This window comes from Leucopleurus acutus, assembly GCF_964270905.1.
Source record: "Leucopleurus acutus genome assembly, chromosome: 10".
In the NCBI taxonomy this organism is placed as follows: Eukaryota; Metazoa; Chordata; class Mammalia; order Artiodactyla; family Delphinidae; genus Leucopleurus; species Leucopleurus acutus.
In genome coordinates this window covers 61,770,483-61,782,274 of record NC_139153.1, presented here as the reverse complement: position 1 = coordinate 61,782,274, position 11,792 = coordinate 61,770,483, and positions in this window count along the sequence as shown.

The following is an 11,792-nucleotide window of genomic DNA, read 5'->3' as shown; positions in this document are numbered from 1 at the left end:
TGCAAAAATCTCCAACTAGCATTGCTTCACTATATATAAAATTTCTTGGATGAACTTTGGTTCGAAGTACACAAAACACTGCCTGTTCACAAGGTGTTTTCTAGGAAACCCTATGAAACAGTTCCTCTGAATATGAATGTGATCTCACCGGCACAAATCAAATGTCAAACCACACACGGACATGATACAAGTGGGGAGGGCCTAGAGGCACGTTTTATCTGCTGCCAAACTTTTTTCCCCTGCTTCACAAGAGTATGGGCCTTTAAAATGTGTGTGCTGCATATGTGGAATCCCTTGGAAGAAAATGTGAATGAGATTAACCCCCACCAGTTAGTTAATTCCTGGGAGTTCCTAGGTCAGCAGAGGCACACTTGTGTGCCAATGACCACAAGCACATGTACCCCAGCCATGAGAATTGGGTGTCCCCAGTGGAGAGAATCGAATGTGTCCATGTAACAGCAACTTGGAGGGTCCAGCATTACAAGGGGAGGGGAGTCAGAGAAGAAGAATGAGGCAAGGCAACATTTAACCAAGATGGGCTGAGGTGGTTCTCATTACTTCCCCCATCCACCCTCTCACCGTATTTGGAGAATGCTGTTCATTAACAGCCCTGTGCCTCTCTGTTGTCCTTTTAGGGAGTCACTGATGCTCTTTTGTACTCTAACCTGTTTCAGATGTTTGTGTGGCTCATTTCCCAGTATTATTATGAGTAACTCTTTAGTAGAGTTTTGAAGAAACATTCCTCTTCCAATCTAGATTGTGTTGAACAAGTCATTGACTTTTGATGTGTCATACTTTTTTTTTCCATGGGAAAGCCATAATTTTTATTTTTTTATTTTTAAAATTTTTACTGGAGTATAGTTGATTTATAATGTTGTGTTAGTTTCAGGTGTACAGCAAAGTGAATCAATTATACATGTACAAATATCCACTGTTTTTTAGATTCTTTTCCCATATAGGTCATTACAGAGTACTGAGTAGAGTTCGCTGTGCTATACAGTAGGTCCATGTTGGTTACCTATTTTATATATAGTGGTGTATATATGTCAACGCCAGTCTCCCAATTTGTCCCTCCCCCCTTCCCCGTTGGTAACTATAAGTTTGTTTTCTACATCTGTGACTCTACTTCTGTTTTGTAGATAAGTTCATTTGTACAATTTTTTTAGATTCCACATATAAATGATATCATATGCTACTTGTCTTTCTGTGTTTGACTTACTTCATTCAGTATGACAATCTCTAGGTCCATCCATGTTGCTGCAAATGGCATTATTTCATTCATTTTTATGTCTGAGTAATATTCCATTGTATATATGTACCACCTCTTCTTTATCCATTCCTCTGTTGATGGACATTTAGGTCACATCCACGTCCTGGCTATTGTGAATAGTGCTGCAGTGAACATTGTGGTGCATGTATCTTTTTTGAATCATGGTTTTCTCCAGGCATATGCCTAGGAATGGGATTGCTGGATCATATGGTAGCTCTATTTTTAGTTTTATAAGGACCCTCCATACTGTTCTCCATAGTGGCTGTACCAATTTACATTTCCACCAACAGTGTAGGAGGGTTCCCTTTTCTCCACACCCTCTCCAGCATTTATTGTTTATAGACTTTTTTTGTTGATGGCCGTTCTGACAGGTGTGAGGTGATACCTCACTGTAGTTTTTATTTGCATTTCTCTAATAGTGATGTTGAACATCTTTTCACATACTTTTTTCCCATCTGTATGTCTTCTTTGGAGAAATGTCTATTTAGATCTTCTGCCCATTTTATGTCTGGGTTTTTTTTTTGTTGTTTTTTTTTTTTTGGATAATGAGCTGTTTGTATATTTTAAAGATTAATCCCTTGTCAGTTGCTTCATTTGCAAATATTTTCTCCCATCCTGAGGCTTGTCTTTTTGTTTTGTTTATGGTTTCCTTCACTGTGCAAAAGATTTTAAGTTTAATTAGGTCCCATTTGTTTATTTTTATTTTCATTACTCTTGGAGGTGGATCAAAAATGATCTTGCTGAAATTTGTGTCAGAGAGTGTTCTGCCTATGTTTTCCTCTAAGAGTTTAAAAGTATCCAGCCTTACATTTAGATTTTTAATCCATTTTGAGTTTATTTTTGTGTATGGTGTTAGGGGATGTTCTAATTTCATTCTTTTACATGTAGCTGTCCAGTTTTCCCAGCACCAGTTTTTGAAGAGACGGTCTTTTCACCATTGTATATTCTTGCCTCTTTTGTCAGAGATTAGGTCATCATATGTGTGTGGGTTTATCTCTGGACTTTTTATCCTGTTCCATTGATCTACATTTCTGTTTTTGTGCAAGTACCATACTGTTTTGATTACTGTAACTTTGTAGTATAGTCTGAAATCCAGGAGCCTGATCCCTCTAGCTCTGTTTTTCTTTCTCAAGAATGCTTTGGCTATTCAGGGTTTTTTGTGTTTCCATACAAATTGTAAAGTGTTTTGTTCTAATTGTGTGAAAAATGCCGTTGGTGTTTTGAAAGGGATTGCATTAAATCTGTAGATTGCTTTGTGTAGTACAGTCATTTTCACATTATTGATTCTTTCAATCCAAGAACATGGTATATCTCTCTATCTGTTTGTGTCATCTTTGATTTCTTTTAACAGTATCTTATAGTTTTCAGAGTACAGGTTTTCTGACTCCTTAGGTAGGTTTATTCCTAGGTATTTTATTCTTTTTGTTACGATGGTAAATGGGATGGTTTCCTTAATTTCTCTTTCTGATCTTTCATTGTTAGTGTATAGGAATGCAAGAGATTTATGTGTATTAATTTTGTATCCTGCAACTTTACCAAACTCTCTCTCTGGAGAGTTGGGTTTGTTTTTGTTTTTGTTTTTTTGTTTTTGATCATAAATGGATGGTGAATTTTGTCAGAAGCTTTTTCTGGATCTATTGATATGATCATATGGTTTTTATTCTTCAGTTTGTTAATGTGGTGTATCACATTGATTTCCATATATTGAAGAATCCCTCCATCCCTGGGAAAAATCTCACTTGATCATGGCGTATGATACTTTTAATGTGTTGCTGGATTCGGTTTGCTAGTGTTTTGTTGAAGTCTTTTGTGTCTATGTTCATCAGTGATATTGGCCTGTAATTTTCTTTTTCTCATTATATCTTTGTCTGGTTTTGGTATTAGGGTGATGGTGGCCTCATAGAATGAATTTGGGAATGTTCCTTTCTCTGCAATATTTTGGAAGAGTTTCAGAAGGATAGGTGTTAACTCTTCTCTAAACGTGTGATGGAACTCGGCTGTGAAGCCATCTGGTCCTGGACTTCAGTCTGTGGGAGTTTTTAAATCACAGTTTCAATTTCAGTAGTTGTGATTTGTCTGTTCATATTTGCTATTTCTTCCTGGTTCAGGCCCCTGCCCTTGAATGTAGGCTGGACCTTGTGATTTGCTCCTGAATAAGAAAATATGGCTAAAGTGATAGGACATAATTTCTAAGCTTAGGTTGTGGAAGACTGTGACTTTGGACTCTATTGCCTCCTTGGTTTGCCCACTTTGATGATGCAAGCTGCCATGCTGGAGTGGCCCATGTGGCAAGGAAATGAGGGTGGCCTCCAGCCAACAGCTAGCAAGGAACTGAGGCCCTTAGTCCAACAACCCACGAGGAATGGAATCTTGACAACCAACCAACCAAGGAGTGAACTGGAAAATAAATCCTGCCTCAAATGAAATGAGACACAGATGACTGTGGCCCCAGCTGGAACTTTGACTGCAGCCTTGTAAGCGACCTTGAAGCAGAGAACCCAGACGAGTTTGCCTGAATTCTTGTTCACACAAACTGCGAAATAAGTTGTTTGAACTCACTGAGTTCTCAGGCAGCTGTTGTCCAGCAATAAAAAGCAATACAAGTATCACCCTATTTCCAGTTTTAAAGACTAAAATAACTAGATAACTTACAATGCCTTTGGCCTTTTTAATTTTAAATATGTAGTTGGAGATACCAAAATGGAAATACAGTATGACATCAGAAATTCAAAATAATGATCACCCCTCAAATTTATCAGTGATTTATTCCAAGTATTGGGATGATAGGTGATTTTATTTACTCTTTGTACTTTTATGTATTTACTACACTTTCTGTAACTAACAAGTGTAAAATTATCATCAGAAGTTGATAATAAAATGTATCATTGAATGTATAAAGTATCCTACTCCCCAAATGCAGTCAATATAAATCAAAGGAATGTCCTAAATAAAAGTTCTTCACTGAATTAACTACATTTCAAACATGGTTTGACAAAAAACAAATTATTCTGACACTGATACTTAAAAGATACATTTTCAGAGGTGTGTGAGAGTAAGAGTAAGCAAAAGAATACACACAAAAGAATATACACTAAAGAAAGTACTAACAGGACTTCCCTGGTGGCACAGTGGATAAGAATCCACCTGCCAGTGCAGGGGAGACAGGCTCAAGCCCTGGTCCGGGAAGATCCCACATGCCACGGAGCAAGTAAGCCCATGAGCCACAACTACTGAGCCTGTGATCTAGAGACTGTGACCCACAACTGCTGAGTTCATGAGCCACAACTACTGAAGCCCGTGTGCCTAGAGCCGGTGCTCCGCAACAAGAGAAGACATCGCAAGGAAGAGTAGCCCCCACTCACCGCAACTAGAGAAAGCCCGAGTGCAGCAATGAAGACCCAATGCAGCCAAAAATAAATAAAATTAAATCTTAAAAAAAAAAGAAGTAATATGATTTGAAATATATTTGAGTGATAGAATCAAGGTGAATGCCTTGGACCACCTTATAAAGCCCTGTAGTCAAACTAACCAAAACTGAAGCAGGAAAAATGTACATCCTTCCTTGTATACTTTTATTAAAACTTTTTTGGTTAGGTCACATTATATATGCCTCCACATCTAAAATAAAATTTTTTTAAACATCTTTATTGGGGTATAATTGCTTTACAATGGTGTGTTAGTTTCTGCTTTATAACAAAGTGAATCAGTTATACATATACATATGTTCCCATATCTCTTCCCTCTTGCATCTCCCTCCCTCCCACACTCCCTATAAAATAAACTTTTGAAAACACTACACCATGACATAGTCAGTGAAGAGTTCCAACATTTATCCACATATATTACCAATGAACTTAAGCAAAAAGTAGAATATTCAAAAGTTTCATTTGCATTAAGTCATTCAGGATACCTATCTGACAGCAAGAGGAATCAGGACTCTTTGACAGCTAACTGATGAAGCCACTTCCCAGGGGAATTCATGACACATCTTTTGATGGTCAGAGAGAAAATAGTGTTAAATATTAGCTGCCTTGAAGCAGACCGTCTTACTCAGTGAACCAATTTTAAAAGGTCACTACGTTTTTGGAAGGAGATAATTTGATGAGACATGAAACAATGGAAAATTAATCTAGCTATGGAACCTAAGACATTTCCAGCACTCCAGAGAAAAGTCTAAACCTATCTCAAGGTGAAGCTTGTGTCTCTGGAAAGTGCAGATGTGGTGTGGTTCCCAAGAGTTCGTGACCATGCCTTCCTTATGAAGTCACCATCTTAGGAGCACAGAGGCCCTGGTGTAATGGTGAGGTGTAGTGGGATGATTACTGGTCTCGGCAGGAAAATATTTATCTACTGGGTCATTTTTAGCTGTGTGAGCCTGGAGAAATAACAGCCTCTCTAGCTTTGTTTAAACTATCCATAAAATTCAAATAGTACTTATCTACTATTTCAGTGACTGGCTGGGAACCTCATATAAGATATATATTCGTGTGAAGAGCTTTATAAACCAAAACCGACTTTAAAAAATCAATCTGGGCGTAATCAAGAACCTAAAAAAGCAAAAGGTTACCCAGGAGAAAGAATTCTAAATTAATCCATGATCAGATATGGCATTGTAAAGTTTATGCTTTATATCTCAAGACATTGCTTCAAACCGATTCTGTTCCTCCGAATTCACTGGTCAGCTCTCAAGCAGGTATTTTGTGACTCAGTTGGTGACCAGATCCCACATCCACTGACTGGTTACTTTTGAAACAAACTTTTCTACACTAGGAATCAAAAACATAACCATGTACATTTTCCTACCTACTTAATCCTCCTTTCAGAAATGTAGTTTTTATGGTAATCCATTTTTAAGTCATGCCCACAGCCAGATCTAATAGGCATATATCAACGAACCATTTTCCTGAGATTTCTGTCTTCTTGAAAAGCCAAGCACACACTTCAGCCTCATTGGAGCTTTGAAGCACAACCAATCCCAGCTGAAATGCAGGCCCTTCCACACTCCCCCACCCTATGAGATGACTGTTATTGCTTTCTTCATGGAGATTCAACTACAAGCACGATAAAAATCAACAGACTTGGAACAGCTGAGACTAATTTTTAATGAAATGCTGAGGCCACCAAAATTCACATTCTTGCAACCCTTAGACAATGCCCCAAAATATGTCCCTCTTGGTCATACATCTTTTCCTGTGCTCTCAGCCCTAATGCTCTAGCCTTCCACCAACCTGATCCAAACACCTATCCACAGTGTGCCTTCCTCCCAAACCCTTTTCTCTGGGTACCCTAAAACTTGATTCCATCCTACCCCCTCTGCTTCTTCCCACTGCTTCAATCCCTTGCTCTTCCCGTTGAGCCTGACTGAAAAAACCCCAGCTCGTAACTCTTTTTTTTTTTTAAGAAAGTCTTATCAATTTCCTCAAAAGAAAATTTGCTGGAATTTGGCTTGAGATTATATTAGATTTGCAGATTAATTGGAGGATAATTGACATCTTAACAACATTAACTCTTCTGATCCATAAATATAGCATCTCTCCACTTTTTGTTTTACATTTTTCTCAATGTTCTGTAGTTTGTGTACAATTTTTGTACGTTTTGTTAAATGTATCCCTAAGTACTTTGGTTTTTTGCTATTATAATTTGTATTGTTTTTCAGCTTCCAACAGCTACTATTAGTATGTAGAAATACAACTGATTTTTCTATATTTACTTTATATACAGGGACCTTGCTAAAGTCACCTGTAGCTTTTTTGTAAATTCCATAGGATATTCTATGTGGACAATGTTGTCACCTGAGAATTAAAATAATTTCATTCCTCTTTGCCAATCTATACATCTTTTATTCTTTTACTACCCTTTTGTACTGGACTTAGCTTCCAGTAAGGTGTCGAATGGGAGTGGTGAGAGAGAACATCTTTGCCTCATTTATGACCTTAGAGGGAAAGCAATCAATCTTTCACCATTAAGTATAATGTTAGCTGTTCTTTATCAGGTTGAGAAAGTTCTTTTCCACTCCTGCTTTGCTGAAACGTTTGTTCTCATGAGTGATTTTTGAAGATTGTCAAATGATTTTTCTGCATCTGTTGAGGTTATCATACAATTTTTCTTATTTTTTAGTTGGTTAATATAGTGAAAAAAAAGTGCTTAGTTTTCTAATGTTAGTCCAACCTTACTTTCCGGGGATAAACTCTATTTGGTCATTGTATTAGTCTTCTAGGACTGGCATAACAGAATAGCACAGACTGGATGGTTTAAAGAACAGAAATTTATTTCCTCACAAGATCAAGATGCTAGTAGGGTTGGTTTCTGGTGAGACCTTTCTTCTTGGCTTGCAGATGGTCCTTCTTGCTGAATCCTCACATGGTCTCTCCTCTGTGCATGTGCAGAGAGAGAGAGAGATCTTTCATGTCTCTAGGCCTCCATCTTTATGATATCATTTAACCTTAGTTATCTCTTTAAAGGCCTTATCTCCAACTACAGTTACATTGGGGGTTAGGGCTTCAACCTATGAATTTGGGGGGAAAACAATTCAGTCCATAACCGTCATGATGTATTTTTCTTATCATATACTGCTGTATTTAATTTGCTAATTTTTAAAGGATTGTTATGCCTACATTCATAAGAAATACTGAAAGTTTTCTTTTCTTATAATGCCTTTGACTTTGGTATCAATGTGATGCCTCATAGAATGAATTGTGAAGTGTTTCTTCCTTTTCTATTTTCTAGAAGGATTTTTGTAAATTTGTTTTGTTTTTTTTTTCCTTTAAATGCTAGAATTCACCAAAGAATACAACTGGTACTGGAGTTTTCTTTTGGGTAAAGTTTTTTTTTAATTGAAGTATAATTGATTTGCAATATCATGTTTCACATGTACAGTACAGAGATTCAGCTTTATATCTATATAGATCTATATCTATATCTACATATACTGTTTTAGATTCTTCTCCCTCATAGGTTATTACAAAATATTGAGTATAGTTCTCTGTGCTATACAGTAGGTCCTAGTTGGTTATCTATTTTATATATAGTCATGTGTATATGTTAATCCCAACCTCCTATTTTATTCCTCCCCTCCCTCTTCCCCTTTGGTAACCAAAATTTTGTTTTCTATTCTATGAGTCTCTTTCTGTTTTGGAAATAAGTTCATCTGTATTTTTTTTATTTTTTAGATTCCACATATAAGGGATATCATATGAGATTTGTCTTACTCTGTATGGCTTACTTCACTTAGTGTGATAATCTCTAGGTCCAACTATGTTTCTACAAATGGCATTATTTCATTATTTTTTATGGCTGAGTAGTATTCCACTGTATATATGTACCACATCTTCCTTATCCATTCATCTGTCGATGGACACTTAGATTGCTTCCATGTCTTGGCTATTGTAAATAGTGCTGCAATGAAAAATGGGGTGCATGTATCCTTTCAAATTATGGTTTTCTCTGGATACATGTCCTGGAGTGGGATTGCAGGATCATATGGTAGCTCTATATTTAGTTTTTAGAGGATACTCTATACTGTTATCCATAGTAGCTCTACCAATTTACATTCCTACTAACAGTATAGGAGGGTTCCTTTTTCTCCACACCCTCTTCAGCATTTATTATTTGTGGCCATTTTGATGATGGGCATTCTGACTGGTGTGAGGTGATACCTCATTGTAGTTTTGATTTGCATTTCTCTAATAATTAGTGATGTTGAGCATTTTCTCATGTGCCTGTTGGCCATCTGTGTGTCTTCTTTGGAGAAATGTCTATATAGACATTCTGCCCATTGTTTTATTGGGTTGTTTTTTTGTTTTTTTATTTTGATATTGAGCTATATGAGCTGTTTAGATATTTTGGAAATTAATCCCTTGTTGGTTGCATCGTTTGCAAAATTTTTCTCCCATTCTGTAGGTTTTCTTTTCTTTTTATGGTTTGCTTTGCTGTGCAAAAGATTTTAAGTTTAATTAGGTCTCATTTGTTTATCTTTGTTTTTGTTTCCATTACTCTGGGGGATGGATCCAAAAAGATATCACTGCGATTTGTGTCAAAGAGTGTTTGCCAGGCTTCCCTGGTGGCACAGTTGTTAAGAATTTGCCTGCCAATGCAGGGGACATGGGTTTAAACTCTGGTCTGGGAAGATCCCACATGCTGCAGAGCAACTAAGCCCGTGCACCACAACTACTGAGCCTGCATGTTGCAACTACTGAAGCCCACATGCCTAGAACCCATGCTCTGCAAAGAGAGGTCACTGCAATGAGAAGCCCATGCACCACAATGAAGAGTAGCCCCCACTCACCACAACTAGAGAAAGCCTGTGCACAGCAACGAAGACCCAATGCAGCCAAAAATAAATAAATAAATAAATTTATTTATTTAAAAAAAAGGTGGAGGAGAACTCCCCACCTTCCTTATTAGAAAAAAAAAAGTGTTTGCCTATGTTTTCCTCTAGGAGTTTTATAGTATCAGGTTTACATTTAAATCTTTACTCCAATTTGAGTTTATTTTTGTGAATTATGTTAGAGAATATTCTAATTTCATTCTTTTACATGTAGCTGTCCAGTTTTCCCAGCGCACACTTTTTGAAGAGACTGTCTTTGCTCCATTGTATATTATTGCCTCCTTTGTTGTAGATTAATTGGCCATAGGTATGTTGGTTCATTTCTGGGCTTTCTATCCTCTTCCATTAATCTATATTTCTGTTTTTGTGCCAGTACTATACTGTTTTGATTACTGTAGCATTGCAGTATAGTCTGAAGTCAGGGAGCCTGATTCCTCCAGCTCTGTTTTTCTTTCTCAAGATTGCTTTGGCTATACAAGGTCTTTTGGGTTTCCATATAAATCTAAAACTTTTTTATTCTAATTCTGTGAAAAATGCCATTGGTAATTTGATAGAGAGTGCATTGAATCTATAGATTGCCTTGGATAGTATAGTCATTTTGACAATATTGATTATTCCAATCCAAGAACACAGTATATCTTTCCATCTGTTTGTATCACATTTGATTTCTTTCATCAGCATTTTATAGTGTGCAGAGTACAGATTTTTTGCCTCCTTAGGTAGGTACAGATTTTTTGCCTCCTAGGCATTTTATTCTTTTTGATGAAATGGTAAATGAGATTGTTTCCTTAATTTCTCTTTCTGATCTTTTGTTTTTATTGTGTAGAATTGCAAGAGATTTGTGTATTAATTTTGTATCCTGCAACTTTACCAAATTCATTGATGAGTTCTAGTAGCTTTCTGGTAGTGTCTTTAGGATTTTCTATAAATAGTATCATGTCATCTGCAGACAGTGACAGTTTTACTTCTTCTTTTCCAGTTTGGGTTCCTTTTATTTCTTTTTCTTCTCTGATTGCTGTGGCTAGGACTTCCAAAACTATGTTGAATAAAAGTGGTGTGAGTGGACAGTCTTGTCCTGTTCCTGATCTTAAAGGAAATGCTTTCACCTTTTCACCACTGAGTATAATGTAAGCTGTGGGTTTGTAGTATATGGTCTTTATAATGTCGAGTATGTTCCCTCTATGCCCACTTTCTGGAGAGTTTTTATCATAAATGTATGTCAAATTTTATCAAAAGTTTTTTCTGCATCTATTGAGATGATCATATGGTTTGTATACTTCAATTTGGTATTGTGGTGTAGCACATTGATTGATGTATGGATATTGAAAAATCTTTGCATCCCTGGGATAAATCCCACTTGATCATGGTGTATGATCCTTTTAATGTATTGTTGGGTTTGGCTTGCCAGTATTTTATTGAGGATTTTTGCGTCTATGTTCATCAGTGTTATTGGCCTGTAATTTTTTTTGTGGTATCTTTGTCTGGTTTTGGTATCAGGGTAATGGTGGCCTTTTAGAAAGAGTATGGAAGTGTTCCTTCTGCAATTTTTTGGAATAGTTTCAGAAGGATAAGTGTTAACTCTTTTCCAAATGTTTGATAGAATATATAGGGTCTTGTTTTTGTATCCATTTAGCCAGTCTGTCTTTTGTTTGCAGCATTGAATCCATTTACATTTAAGGTAATTATTAATACGTATGTTCTTATTGTGATATTATTTTGGATTTGTTTTTTAGGTCTTTTTTCTTCCTTTTCCCTTTTGTTCTCTTGTGATTTGATGACTATCATTAGTGTTGTGTTTGGATTCCTTTTTCTTTTTTGTGTATATATCTGTTATAGATTTTTGGCTTGCAGTTACCATGAGGTTTTGGTATAGCAATCTATATGTATATGACTGTTTTAATTTATTCATCTTTTTAAAAATTTATTTATTTTAGTTACTTATTTTTGGCTGTGTTGGGTCTTCGCTGCTGCGCATGGGCTTTCTCTGGTTGCGGCGAGCGGGGGCTACTCTTCATTGTGGTGCGTGGGCTTCTCATTGCTGTGTTTTCTCTTGTTGTACAACACGGGCTCTAGACATGCGGGCTTCAGTAGTTGTAGCTCAACGGGCTCTAGATCGCAGGCTCAATAGTTGTGGTGCATGGGTTTAGTTGCTCCGCAGCATGTGAGATCTTCCCAGACCAGGGCTTGAACCTGGAT